The 12,091-nt window shown below is 42.2% G+C and overlaps 1 protein-coding gene across 3 annotated transcripts in view; it reads right to left on the bottom strand.

The window, feature by feature from the left end:
- The window catches only part of LOC144035528 (chemokine-like protein TAFA-2), a 48,282-nt gene extending 36,523 nt beyond the window's left edge, over nucleotides 1-11,759 (bottom strand). For all 3 annotated transcript variants that reach the window (XR_013288453.1, XR_013288454.1, XM_077545285.1), the window contains exon 1: nucleotides 11,449-11,759. The gene's annotated coding sequence lies outside the window, so the exon portion shown is untranslated. The remainder of the gene's footprint in view (nucleotides 1-11,448) is intronic.
- Between the last annotated feature and the right edge of the window lie 332 nt (nucleotides 11,760-12,091).

Raw genomic sequence — 12,091 nt, 5'->3', positions numbered from 1 at the left:
CCCTCTCTGGACCCAGGCCTGGAGGTGGGGCTCGAAGGCACGCGGGCTTCTGGGCTTCCCTGCTAAAGCTGCTGCCCCCGCGACACGACCCCAGATAAGCGGTAGATGATGGATGGATGGATGGATGTTTTAAAACTGTGGCTAAATGAGCTTTGTTGCAACATGGCCCTGGTTGATCTCTTATACTCTTCTGCTGCCTGCTGGCCGTTTTTGTAATAGCTACCAATTGCTTTGAGCTTTCTCTTCAGTTCAGAGGCTGCATCAAAGCCTTCTGTAAGCCCTAGCATAAAAACAAAACAAAAAGAAACAAATAAATATGTTTTTGGGAGCACTGTAATATTTAAAATAGAATGTATTTATACATTTTTGGGAGCAAATGAGATAAGATACATTCATCACCATTGTGTGATGAACAGTTTGTGTTCTCCTGCTAACTGCTAACTGACTTTACGCAAGCGTTGCTATAACACAATGACTCATTTATTGTCATCCGGGGTGAAAATGTGTTGTGTGTTTTATTTCTGTCTCAGTGTCAGCATGGCACCTTCCCTGTGGCGGGATTAATTAGGATTCAGGATTAATAGCGAACACATTTTTCTCGATGGGTCATTTTCAGCTCAATAACCTGCATAATGTTCCAGTTTGTTCGCTTCGAGTTGGCACATCACCTTGTGAAGATGTCATTAAAAGTAGTTGAGTTTAGGGGGACGGAAAACTGCCGGTAAACTAGATGGCAGCTCGGGTTGAAAATGAAAAGGACTGCTATGGATATTTCCTGACTCCTGCTCCTCTGGGGCCCCTGCGGCTCTCTTTTTCTGCAGTCCTCTCATCCTGTTACTAATGCCCGATTGGGTATAAGCCTTATCGCTGCGCTCACGACATGGCCAGAAAGGGCTCCGTGTGTAAACAATTCAAATGGCTTCTTTTCCAGATAAGAGCGGGAGAGTGGTCATACTGGAAGCCACGGGCGGCCACTATCAAGTCTTTAGGTTAGCGACCCCCCCGCCCTCGCCCCAATGGCCTGCGGGGGGGCTGAGTGCAGCCAATAAGTTGCACAGCTCAGCGGGATCACATGAGCTGGGGGCTTAGAATCCCGCCAGAGGGGCAAACATACATAAGCTGTATGTTTTCCACATCACAAACACACTCCGATTAATATTTAAACATAAAGATTGTCAAGCTAGGCCCTCAAAAAGATATTTCCTTCCGAGTGGGAAGAATGAAGCAAATATTCCTCGTCAACTTCTAATGAGCGAGGACTTCTTTGCAGGGGTGCTCACATCAAAGTGCTTTTCCAGCTGGGTACACACAGACAGGTGTAACGCACACACCTCATCATATTCCATTTAAGGATTCTGAAACCTGTAAATGCAAACGTAAAAAATTAAAAGTCACTCACACAGCTTTGTAATGGAATTATAGTAATTCAATCACAGTTATCCAATTGAATATATCGCCTATTTTGAACTTCTTTTTTTTTGCGGCGTTGCAAATAAATACCTGACCTGCATAAATAAAGGTTGGTTACATAATTACATCAAATCAAATATAAACCATGCATATATGCAGTATTGCGATAACTTGGTACTTCTCTGACAGTGTCAATCAAAAGTGAGCACGACGGGACCGTCGAGCAAACTTGACTTGAAACTTGTCTTATCGAAAAGTTACTTCACCTTTTGAATTTCAAGGTGGCCTTAAAGGGTCACATATATATATATATATATATATATATATATATATATATATATATATATATATATATATATATATATATATATATATATATATGTATATGTAAGGCAGTAGTTGTTCAATTCTGATTGTGTGTGTTTCAGCAAGTTCAGTTTTTGATGAAAGAGGTTGCTCTTATAAGTTGAATTGAAATATATCATTCATCTCTTTTTTTTATAGAAACACATGACAAGCAATACATGCATAATAGAAAATAAAATGCATTCAGTCAGAAGCAGCATATAGTGCTGTCAAAGTTAAACATTAACTAATTAATTAAGTAAAAAAAATATTATTAATCATATATACTAGTAACGCAGATTAATCGCACTATTAATTTTGAGTGAAGATGATCCTTTAGGTAAAAAAAGGTAGCACAGGTTCTGTTTGAGCAATAAACATAACTACATGCATTAAAGGTCCCATAGTTGAAAATGCACTTTAGTGGGGTTTTCTATCAATAATATGCATCCCCGACCTGTCTACAATCCAACTAGGTATGAAAAAAGCTTTCTTCTCCTTTCTAAAATGTGTGCTTCAAACGGGTAGATTAAACTTCCGTGACTTTGTGACGTCAAAAAGACACTGAAGTGCATTGGACCCAACCCCCTCGGGTTGTGGCACCACCTCTGGTAAAGGTTTGTCACGCCCACTGAAATTCGAGAAGCTGGCCGCTTCTTTCTTTTTCTCTCCCTGCTCGCAAATGCTCCGTGGAGAGGAAAAACAATAGCTGCGTTTCCACCGCAAGAACTTCAGGGTAAATTTACGGGGCCAGCCCCGTATGTGCGCGTCTCCACTGCAGGAGCCTTCCCAATTGGGCCACATTTACAGGAATTTACGGGGACGAACGGAGGTCCTACTCGAGGGTAGGTACTCCGCCGGCCCGATAAACTCCCGATCTGGCTTTCGTGTTGATTGGCTAAAAATTATTTTGTATAAAAAAATGTCTTACCTTTATGCGCAACGATGATGCATTCTCGGCTTAAATCTCTTCCACCAAAACAATTCTCTTAATAATCCTTTGCCCATTTTTGTTCCACTCTACTTTTCAAATTCTTCATCTGGACGCCGTCTCCTCTCACTCAAACCATCCATCCACGCCAAGTACATAAAATAAAAAGCAGAGAAAAACAGCAACCACCTAAAGTTTTCCTCTTTCCTCGTAACGTTTGTCGCGTGGTGCTTGGGTGACGTCACGAGAGAAACCGTCGCATGGCGTTTACGTGTCCATCAAAACACGTGACATTGCAAAATGGGTCGTACTCCGCAGTTGAGACACAGCCACAAGCGGGTCGGCTGAGAGGACGGTTCCTGTGAAAGTCCCTACCCCCCTCCCCATACCCAAACGTCCTACGGTGGAAACGCGGCTAATGGTCAGGAAAAAGTGGTTGCTTCCTTAGTCCCAAGTCTTTGCGAAGACATTGGGTTAATTTTATTTTTGAAGGACGTGTACCGACATCATTTCCCAAAGGACTGTTTTGTTAGTGAAAGCCTGTTCAGAGCTGAATTTGCAACACGTTTGAACATAATGGATCTGTCCCAAGAGTGTGACATGACTGCAAACGGGAAAGATGTAAGTTTAACATTTTTGATTTAGCTTTCCTTCCTATCCTTCCTAGATGTGCACCTTCTACCATTTATTATTGCTCGTGTATTTTTAGTGCCTAAAGTGGGAACTACATTTATCATGTGGATGTTGTTTGGTTACAAGAGGTCAGATACGATAAAGCAGAGTGTAGCGATTATTTGGGTTGCCGTAATGGTTTATTAGAAATTTAGACGGCACTGAGGGGAGTTGTAATTTCCTCAGCCACCTCTGGGGCACCACGTTGACTTTGCTTGTTTGTAGGAGCAAAATAAACGATAAAAATCCTATTATCAAGTATTCATAATCTGAAGTGGCTACTTTAGTTAATCATGGAGTTATTTGCTTTCTTAAGAGAATTACTAATCCACTCAGTAAACACAAATGATTCGACAAAAATTTAATTTCTAGACAACAAATTTATTTAGTAAACACACATATATATCAGTCTCAGCCTAACCTATTAATAAAATTATTAATGAATAAAAAGGCAAATCAAAGATAAAAAGAAAACATGCAACCTAAGTAACTAAGATAAAAAAGGAATGAAAAAGGTAGATAGGGGATAAAGATGAAAGCGTTTGACCTGTCAATTCTTTTATGTTTGAATAAAAGTGTTGCACCAGTAGTATATGGTCAGATTGCAACGACAGCGCACTCACGGCCTGGTTCAGTCGCACGGAAGAGAGAGAGAGACTCGAGCGTTGATCCTCGGTTGAATGCTAGAATGCTGCACCAGGTCTACGGTTGGTGGCGAGGTGCACGCGCGGCGTGGAGGCCGCGGCAGGTCCTTGGCTGGCGCACGTCCAGCTGGAATGCTGCCCGGGAGTCTCTGGCTGCTGGTCGGTGATGCACGCGCGTCGGAGAGGTCGTGGCAGGTCCTTGGCTGGCGCACTTCCTGGTTGGTGGTGATGTGCTTGCGCGGTTGAGATGCCGCAGTCAGTTGGTGTGGGCGCTGCGGGGTGCCTCGGGCTCACGGCTGGACAGACGCGCGCCTTGGGGATGCGCAGGGTGGTTGCGAGTACTTGCCGAATGCGTGCTTTGGGCGCGCGTGGTGGCTCAAGTCCGGGGCTCAAAGGAAGAAGCCGCGTGGTCACCCTCAGACCACGTTTCTAGTGATGATCAGGAAAAGTTCATGGGGCCAGACGTGAGGTGGAGAGAGGGCGGAAGAGTTTGCGGAAAGAGTGATAGTCCTTGAACAGTTCATAGGGCGAAGGAGAGGGGAAGAGAGCAGGAGAAGAGAACGAGATTCCTTCGCCCGCTGGCTTTAAAACTGTGTCCCAAGGGGGCCGGCAGTGTGATCCCGCCCCTTCCGTGCGCATGAAGCAGGCTTGCTCGACTGAGACCAAGCTTTTGGGATAGTATTTAATAATTTTTTATCAGAATTGACAAGCCAGATGCTTGATTTATCATTCTGAACACATTTCAAACATTACCGCGATCATAAAGTTATTGAATCCGCTAAGCTTACTAATTAGCTAAACTTAGGTGGCTACAGAAATTACACACGTCAATCATTTGAGATAGACATACAGGTTGAGTAGAAAGATAAACAACAGGAGTCACTTGATGTCAGTCCAGTACATAGAATCCGTGTATGTCCCGAATTATGTAGACTTCAGATTAATTAGGAGCGGCAGGATTCTTGAGGATAACCGATAGTGACTGCTGGAGGGCACTGTTGTACCATATAACTTCCAAGGGGCATTGTTTTGAAGGTATTATTTGATTACTATATTAAGTGTAATCTTTGCGTGTTCAAAATAATTGCATTGAGATCTTATGAAGAAGCTTTCTTTGCAAAGATTTTTTTGAGAGCTCTTAAAGACACAGGAGAAATGCTTCCATTCAAAGGTGATGTTAAGCCTCGCGTGTGTCGAATATGAAAACACCCACTCTCTTTATCCATGAAAGATAAAAGGTTTCTCCCCCCCTCCTAGGTTGAACAAAGGTTTAGTGATGATAATAAACAGACATGTTTACTCCAGCCCCCCTACCAGCTCGGGCATCAGATGTAAACAGGATTTGACCTCAGACCTTCAGTTTTTACGACCAAATGAATAATGATAAGAGACTCTGACAACATTCTGCAACATGCGCATTCTTATCTCAAGAGCTGGTGAGGAGTAAGCAAATCAAATGAAGTTCACAAAATCATTATCACATTGTATTCTTTTAACTACTCATGGTTATCTCACATCTATATGCTTATAAGTAAATTCAAAAACAGTAAAAATATAAATTGAAAATGTTAAATGTCTTCAGTTTCCAAAAAAACACTTGGCTAATTCCTGTGGAGAGATCAGACCATAAAAGATGGTCTGGGGACTGCTTATCAGACAGGCTTTCAGGTCTGTCTGAGCTGTGATATGCGTTTCCTGGGAGTTAAAAAACGAAATCCAGTCCCTGCTGGAGGGAAACGCAAAGAGTCCCTTTTGAACTAAAAACACAGAGTTAAGACATGCACACACATTCCCCAGGGGGAAATGTTTAAAAAGGCAAATAAAATGAAAAAATTGAGGGTGACGGGCAATATTCGTTACAAGAGGGTGGTTGGATAATATGAAGCGGTTGCATATTGTTTGGTCAAGATACAATCTGCGGTGGTTAATTTGCCGTGACTGGCAAATCGCCACCAAGTTGACATGGCTTTGTGATGCTTACCGGCCGCTAAGTGGTCTCGACGAGACGGCTTGCACATTGCGACGACGCAGTGGCCTAAATGTGCACATCAGTGTTATTCATAACCACTTGTAAATGTCTACAAGCATTCACGGTAAATCGGAGACAATCACGGGAGATTTGCAAAATAATCATTGCCTAAACAATAACAAACTAACGCTACAGCATACTCTTTTTAGTAACATTATGCTACTTTTTCTTATGCCACATTTCCACATATTAAAATAGTTCTCAAAAGTGTAAAAGACAGGTCTGAATTTTTCTTTCCTTCTGCTCCCATGGCCAGTCGTTTCCATTCACAACATTAGCACATGGCTACCATGACCGAAATCACTGCCCCTTCAAAAGAGAAGGGTATGGCCTAGGCAAGGCCTGGTGTAGCTATTTACATAAAAGTGATACACCCCAAAAATAGTCTGTTTTGAACAGAGCGTTTTTTTGGGGCTGATTTAGGGAAAGCAAAAATATTAGATCCAAAGTCAATGTTGACGAAATCATGTCACAGACATGTCTTTTACACATTTGAGTAAAGTAAACCATTCAATAAATGTTTGTGTATGACATTCAGAATATTTGTTCATGTCAAACTATTGGGGTCATTTTTTTCCCCATTTTAAATTATTCAATTAATTAACTGATTAGAAAAAGAGGAGGATGAGCGGGTGCAGTGGATCAAAAAAAATTTAAAAACTTCCTCATAACATTAAATGTCGAAAGAATTAACACATAACAGGTGCTCTTTAAATTTGGCACTCAAAAAATGTTTATAAAAAAGCCAATTTAATTCCACATTTAATCATAATTAATCAAAATTCTAAAATGTGATTAATCTGATTAAAAAATTTAATCATTTGACAGCCCTAAAATACATTTTAAATAAATCTATGTACTGCACGTACGGAGGTTTACAGAATGAACCAACTTCTTTGTGTATCCATCCCATAATCCTACACTGCTTGCGCTGATCTCACTCCTGCAGTTAAAAGTGATTCATTTGAATGCAAAAGGAGGAAGAAAGAAGAAGAAGATGACTTCTACACCTCACATCGGCCATCTCTCACGAGGCGTCTTATAAATGAGGAGCTGTCACGCAGGAAAACTCCACTGCCACATCATTCCTCTTCACACGCATTCCCATTTCTTAAAAAAAATATATATATATTATTTGTTGGCTGTGGCAGTTTGGGCGAAGCCGTGAGCCTTCCAGTCCAAAAAAAACATCTGGGATTCAAAATCCTGTTTATATGCTCTCAGGACTCGTCCAAAACTCATTCCACTGCTCACATACAAGGTCAACCTGCCTCCCCTCACTGTCATGTTGTCTTTTTTTTAAGATCACAAGAGTGTCGTTGGACTTTGTGCTGAAGTTTATTTAGCTGCTGGTGAATTCAGTTTTCCTCGGAATGAAACTGAAGGAGATGGAAGCGCGCTCCAGATCAAACGGAATGTGGGTGAGAGCGGATTGTTGGGGGCGACCAAGACCTCGCTTCCCTTCTTGCATTAAACACATGCACAGCGGGCGACAATCGCAAACCGAAATTCAACTCTCGTTCTTGGAGATGATGCTGAACAACCACTATCAAAGTGTGCATGCGTGTGTCCTGGCAGAATAAATAGGCTCATCATTTATTATACTGGCTGCAAATCATGTACACTTCATTTCAAGCAATGGGAAAAAGACAAAAACACATTTTGCTCTAAATGACTGGACATTGTGCTGCTCCGGCTGGTGTGCGCAACTTTAAAACTCCTCAGTCAGACGCAGTAATTTTACTAATTTTTCGCAGAGGATCAAGAATATATGCCTGTGAGCGTTTATGTTATGAACATATGTGGTGTTCTACTGTGTGTGTTCAAATATATGTTGCTATTCTTTAACCTGTCTATGACATTTGACATTGTTTGTTAGCATTAAGATAAACAAAGATGTGTTCCTAACACAAATCTATTTGTTTTTTTTACAAGGTGTAACCCACATGTTTCATATTTAGTTTGACTGTCAACTTCAACTGGGAGTGACAATAAACAGCTTACAGACTCATTTTTCAAAAATGGTTCACTATCTGCCTAGCTGCTGCTTGTTGTGAAGCGAATGAAGTTTACTGTTGAAAAATCAGCTGAACGACGGCTCATTTCTCTGTCAACTTTGTGTGTGTGTGTGTGTGTGTGTGTGTGTGTGTGAGCGTGTGTGTGCGTGTGTGTGAGTGTGTGTGTGTGTGTGTGTGTGTGTGTGTGTGTGTGTGTGTGTGTGTGTGTGTGTGTGTGTGTGTGTGTGTGTGTGTGTGTGTGTGTGTGTGTGTGTGTGTGTGTGTGTGTGTGTGTGCGTGTTTTCATCATGCAATTTACAGCTGGCATTCATACTCTTACTGCAAATTTGATCTTAAGTAAAATCTTGGATGGTTTATTTGAGACTGTAAATGAGCAGTTTAGACTGGTCTTGATTCAGAAAAATGGTTGCAAAGCGAGTGTAAACTAAGAAAGATGATTGAATTGACTTTTGAAAGTGCCGAAGAATTGCAGCAACTGCTAATTTCCTCGTCTTTTCCACACATAACTATCCGTAGGATGAACACAAATGTAAATATCCAGTGGGCAGCATTTTCCAGCCCTTCAGAGGTCAGAATGGATAAATTGTAAAGAGCGCTGCATGCCACAGCTGTTTCCAGGCTTCGTTTTCCAGTCCGGTTGGCTTGGAGTGTCCGACCACAACGCGCCGGCAAACATGACGAGCGGTTGGCAAGTCATGCCAAAAAAGGTGACATTGGCTGGTATTGTCCAGCTGGAGGAGGACCAGCGTGACCCGCCCGAGGCACTGAGCCGCCGGCGCCGCTCAAGCCGTCATCATTCAAAGTCAAGGAGCTGTTACTAATGCCGCGCTTCCGGCTAATTGGAGCTCGCCAGGACTGCCAGTTCTCTGCGAATCGGACACCAAATGGGATAAAAAGATTGGGACACTGCCACAAATTTGTAACTAGGAATTACCCACACATTCTGTATGGATGTAAGGGGTCATTTCCAAACCTATCAAACCAAAATGCCATTGAAAAAAAATGTATGTCGTTTTCGAGATGAGCCGTCGTTTAACCTACTCGACTCACTTCATTCACACCAAGCAACCATTGGATAGAAACTTTTTTTTCACAAAGAGTTTTCAAGCTGTTTATTGCCACTCCCAGTTGAAGTTTACTGTTAAACTAAACATATCAAACAAATAGAATGACACCTTGTGTACTTAAAGGATAACTCAACACTAAATGAACTTTTTTTTTTTTTTTTGCTGTTAAACTGTATAAACTGGTGTCTACAAATCCTGTCTACATGAAAGCTTAAATATGGGGCAAAAACCGTGTGTTTGGCGCCATCTTCAGGGATCACACTGGGATAAACTCAATTTGGCTATTTGTCCCCTCATTACACGAGACAATACATACTATGTCAGTTGTTCCGCATGACGTAGTCGCCCCTGCCACCCACCGGCTCATTCTCGTACGCGCCTCCTTAAACAGCTTCTTTGTGGTTGCTGCTGTCAATTACAGACAGACCGCGCCCAACCCTATGCCCATTCGCAACGCAACGGTATTCCCGTTTAAGGAGGCGTGTACGAGAATGAGCCGGTGGGTGGTGGGGGCGACTACATCATGCAGAACAAGTGACGTAGTATGTATCGTTTTTTAACAGCCAAATTGTGTTTATCTCATTGTTGGCACCAAGCACACAGTTTTTGCCCCCAAATCAAGCTTTAAACAAACATGTCCTAAAATGTAAAAATAATGACTAGGACACATAGACAGCATTTGTAGACACCAGTTTATCAGCAAAAAAAAGTTTAAATGTTGAGTTATGCTTTAAATAACCAAATACTGTAGCTGTAGCTTAGCATTCTATGCTAACTCTAGCCAGCGTCAATGTTGGTGCTGTAAGACTTTTAGTCTGTGATTTTACTCAACTATTTCCCAAATAAAAGATCAACTATTAGTTAAGCATCAGGGGCTTGTGCTACTCTGTAACTTGTCTCCTCCAACAAGTCCTGAATGGGGTATATGCCAAGTAAAGGCGGGACTTCCGACTTCCTGGTTTTTACACGTCAGGTTTGTTTCCGTTTCCTGTTTGGCATGTGGACCGCGTCCCAGTTCGTGCGCTTCCACCTTTGTGGCCCTTGGTTGCGCGACGTTGCGTCATCGAAGGTGCGAGTTTGTAGTCATGTTTCTGTCTGTTGCGGGGGGTGTTGGAACGCGCAGCCATTAGTGGCCGGAAACGACGCTGATGTGTGAAAGTCCATGGCATCTACCCCATGACTCTTACTCGCCGTTGGGAGAAGTTAAGCCTGTGGCTGCCACTTTACGTTGCCATTTACTAAGGCTGCTTAACTTAACTACAATGATTTCTCTGTGACGTTTTCACGTTATTTTCTGCCACCGTCTACAACATATAGTTGTAGCAGGAAGTCTGGGAGAAGTACTACATGTAGCTTACATTTCATTGCTAAGAAAAAAGCTTTCTCTTCACAGGGTATAGTCAAAAGATTAGTCTGCATGTTGTCAGAGCAATCAACAATCAAGTGAAAGTTATATTATTAATAGTATGAATAGTACATTGGTTTTCATGTGCTCTTCATTCAGAGTAGCTTCACTAATAGCCAACAGAATAAAATTGGATTGGATGCAAGGAATTAAAGCACCTTCACTCATACGCTTTTATAGTTACCAGGATACATGTCCCTATTTCTCTCTCTCTCTCTCTCTCTCTCTCTCTCTCTCTCTCTCTCTCTCTCTCTCTCTCTCTCTCTCTCTCTCTCTCTCTCTCTCTCTCTCTCTCTCTCTCTCTCTCTCTCGTTATTTATCATGGCTATTATGTGTGTGGCAGACACCAAGTATAGCAGCTGCAGCAGTCTGGCGCGCCTCCGCCACTACATTTCATCATCAGAGAATTCCTATTTGCTACAGGCGAGCAAACACTGGACTGGAGGTGAAATCAGTAAATCACAATTGGACTGAATGGACTTCCACGTCGTGACATTTACAGCCACCATCAGTCTGAAACACCTAACAAATAAATAGCCCAAGGAAAGATTATTCAACCCAACTATGAATATGCTTTTATATAGGGTGACATTTGTCCACAGTGGAGCAGGCTGTTTAATTTCTGCTCTTCTATACGAGACCTGCTGCATTTGCTATGCATTAATTATTTTACATTGTGAGTAGAAGCAAGTAAAGTGTAAGCTTGTCACTTGCAATGCAAATCAAACTACACTTGAGAGCGAGATTTGCCATAAATAAATAATCTGGTGTGAGAGAGGGGGGAAAGTCCATTGCCCACAACTAATGAATTGCAGGTATGAGTGAATAATTGAGTTTTCTCGCTGTGGCTTGACAGTTAAACGCTCATTTTTCTGCTAATTGTTTCAGTATTGATTCGATGTTGATGGATGAACGAACGTTTCTTACCTAGAAGTGTCCCACTCCCTTCCCACGCATTAAGACACGCTTTTAAACCATCAGGTGGGCTGCAAATCTGTAGACGTGCGTAAGAGCTCGGAACGGCTTCAATTATCAGCTCCGATTGTTGGTCCTTTAACGCATCACTGATGGCATCTCATCCAACGCCAACATTCGATTCTCCTCTTTAGATGAAAAGATCCCACTAGCGTAGGAGAAATCCTCATGCGTCTTTGGAACACTTCGCGAGTGGTTTTGGATGCGTGCGTGGTCTCCTCGGTTCTGGTGCGTCACAAAGGAATCCTCTTGTTGGTTCTGCTGCGTCTGACAGCTCCACTGTGCGCGCACTAACTTTTATGAGCACGCGTAAGCGTCCCCCCGCCCCGATCTCAACGTCACGTTCCGGTGTCAATCTTGTGTAAATAATTGCTTTAATAAAGACATTAGATATGGTTATATTTGAAACAACCTTAAACAGTTGTGAGAATCAGTTAAGGGGGGGGGGGGGGGGTTGATTGGGACATGCATTTCAACGTCAATCTTTTAGCACTTTTCAACAATTGAATGCATTTTTCTTACTTTATCCCAAACATCTATGCGTTTATTTTCTGTATTAAAAACAGCTTCACATTAAATTGTACACTAGCGTCCT

The sequence above is a fragment of the Vanacampus margaritifer genome, chromosome 15 (assembly GCF_051991255.1).
Source record: "Vanacampus margaritifer isolate UIUO_Vmar chromosome 15, RoL_Vmar_1.0, whole genome shotgun sequence".
Taxonomy (NCBI): domain Eukaryota; kingdom Metazoa; phylum Chordata; class Actinopteri; order Syngnathiformes; family Syngnathidae; genus Vanacampus; species Vanacampus margaritifer.
Note: the sequence above shows the minus strand (reverse complement) of the source record. Positions and strands in the feature narration are given on the sequence as shown.